General features: G+C 38.4%; 1 non-coding gene across 1 annotated transcript; it reads right to left on the reverse strand.

Moving 5' to 3' along the window:
- Positions 1-1,534: 1,534 nt before the first annotated feature.
- On the reverse strand, positions 1,535-1,608 carry Trnav-aac (transfer RNA valine (anticodon AAC)). The gene has a single exon. It is a non-coding gene; the product is annotated as a tRNA-Val (tRNA).
- Between the last annotated feature and the right edge of the window lie 1,240 nt (positions 1,609-2,848).

The following is a 2,848-nucleotide window of genomic DNA, read 5'->3' on the forward strand; positions in this document are numbered from 1 at the left end:
TGAATCACTGGGGCTTATGGCTATTGTGCCCCTTTACCACTCATGTCTCTGATGATGTTTAGAGGAGGTATAGAGGAAGTGTATCCTGGGCTACTCAGAGGTCCATTGGCCTCCAGATTCTGAGAGTTGCTTGACTCAGTTTGGTGCAGATTCCACCAGTGAGCTTTGACTTCTCAGCAATCTCTCTCTCGAGAGGCTTCCCAGAAATCCATCCGTTCAGCTCACCCCTGAATGCACTTTGAGCAACTGGCGGCACTCCTGTAAGCACATTATTAATGGTCTCTTTTCAAAAGCAGAGATAGTGCCCTGGAAAATGCAGTATTGATTTTTCCCCCTTCTTTCTCACTGTTTCAATCACTGCTCGTTTGAATGGCTTTCATTTTTAGCAACAACAAGAGAATCTTCCAAGAAAAGTGGTTTATAGGATCAGCCTGAAATAAAATCACCGCTCAATTTAAGCTCTGAAAAATACTATTGATATTTTAATAGAAGTTTGGAGAACCTATTGCGAGCTCAATAATAGCTACAAGGAGTTTATACACAGAAATCATATTTAGGGATCGTTTTATTTCTTAGGCAGTATGTGTTAACAGCAACTAAAGGCTAAAACCTTCACTCACTTCCATACTGTACACGTCAAGAGTCTCCAGGGTGTGGAAATGTTCAGAGTACTTCAGAAGGGTTGAAAGTCTTGCAACGACTCAGATGATTTGTCTCTAATTGGCCCTTGTAGATAAAACTGCTGAAAGACCTGGAAATCATGCAGTTTAAGGAATTTGTTGCTTAGATGAAATAAGCGAAGACCAATTGGTGATGTGACTTGACAGAGATGGTGCAGCCTCAGATTCTGCCCACAATTCCCTCTACAGGCACCTGAATCCTCCTTCCTAATGGTTAATCTTCTTCTCCATTTCTCTCCCCTATTCTCTAAAACGCCATAGATAGTGTCAATTCTCATATAATTGTTCTACACAAACATATTCATTCGTGAAGTAGAACAGCGATATTACTGTATTAATTGGCATGCTACTTCGCAAGAAGACAGTGTTACCTTCAAGGACCATGTCAACCACTGCTTTCAGGAAATGCTCTCTGTGACATGAGTCCATTCTTATATCTCCTCTGTGTCTACCTCCATATACAGAAAATGTATATTATATATGGTCTTAATTTGCCCTGAAGGATTCCGTATGTATGTCACAATTTCTAGTGAAATATTTGAAATCAGTGTTTATTAAATGAATAGATATTTACTCTGTGAGTACCAAATGTGGCAGATACCATGCACTAGGTTAAGAGGAATACAAATAAGAATAGAACATAACATTTTCCTTAGATCATTTAGTACAGATACATGTTTCAAATCATGAAAAGAATGTTCACAGAATATCCTTGGTGTGGAGGAAGATAAAATAGAACTCCAGAAAGAACAATGCAAGAACAGAAGAATGCAAGTCCTGGCCAATTTAGTCATCTTAGACAGGGTACCTAAGGAAATGTAATGAGATTTAGTTAGTTAGTTTGTTGGTTTGTTTTGTGATGCTGGGGATTGAACCCAGGGCCTTGTGCTTGTTAGGTAAACACTCTACCAACTGAGCTATACCCCCAGTCCCAGGATTTAGTTTTTAAAATGTGATTAAAAGACCCAGTTATCTCACTCCTTAGTATATACCCAAAGGACTTAAAATCAGCATACAACAGTATGCCACATCAAGGTTATCAGATCAATTACAGTCAATTCACAATAGCAAGGCTATGGAACCAACCTATGTGCCCTTCAACAAGTGAATGAATAAAGAAAATGTGGTATATATACACAATGGACTACTACTCAGCCTTAGAGAAGAATGAAATTATGACATTTGCTGGTAAATGAATGGAACTGAATACTATCATGCTAAGTGAAATAAACTAATTCCAGAAAACCAAAGTCTAAATGTTCTCTCTGATATGCAAAGGCAGATTCACCATAAGGGTAGGGCAGGAAGGGAAGAAGAGAAGTTCATTGGATTAGACAAAGGGGAATGAAGAGAGGGGAGGGGAAAGGAGAATAGGAAAGACAGTAGAATGAGTTAGACATAACTTTCCTATGTTCACCTATAAATACACAACCAGTGAAACTCTACATCACATATAACCACAAGAATGGGATCCTAAGTTATATCCCATGTCTGTAAAACATGTCAAAATACACTCTGCCATCATGGTTTTCTAAAAAAGAACAAATAAAAATTAAATTAAAAATGTGATTAAAGGAGGGGAGATAAGTTGAGAAATAAGATGTTTCTGAATTTAGACATTCAAAGCTATGTTTTTAGCATATTACACAGAGTAAAGGAACCTTGATTAGAACGGGGAAAGGGATATCCACTCACTCATGCAACAAATATTAATTGTGAACATTTTACATATAAGGTCTTATTGAGGCTCTAGGGATAAATAACTGTGTATTGATGGAGTTTGGAAGCTATTAAATTGAATGCCAGACTAGCATTATTGCTATGAAAATGGAAAGAAAAATTAAGATTGAGAACTGTTGGGAAAGTTGTACCTGATTGAACATAGAAGGTATTAGAACCAGTATAACAGGAAACACTATCTGGGATGCTATTAATAGGAGGAGGGAAAGGGAAGGGATCAATCTGGAATCTGAGTGGATTGAGGAGGCCACCATGCTAAGGATGGGGTGTTTGAGGGAAGATTTCTTTTTTCTGCTTTTCTCCTTTAGGATCTCCTTCCTGTTTTGCTCTCTTTCCACACTTGGGTTGCAGCCACAGGGTGCTCCTGCCCTGCTTTGTTCTGGCAATAATCCTGTTTAACCTTTTGAAAGACACAGAGAGCCATCACG

This window comes from Sciurus carolinensis, chromosome 15 (genome assembly GCF_902686445.1).
Source record: "Sciurus carolinensis chromosome 15, mSciCar1.2, whole genome shotgun sequence".
Classification (NCBI taxonomy): Eukaryota; Metazoa; Chordata; class Mammalia; order Rodentia; family Sciuridae; genus Sciurus; species Sciurus carolinensis.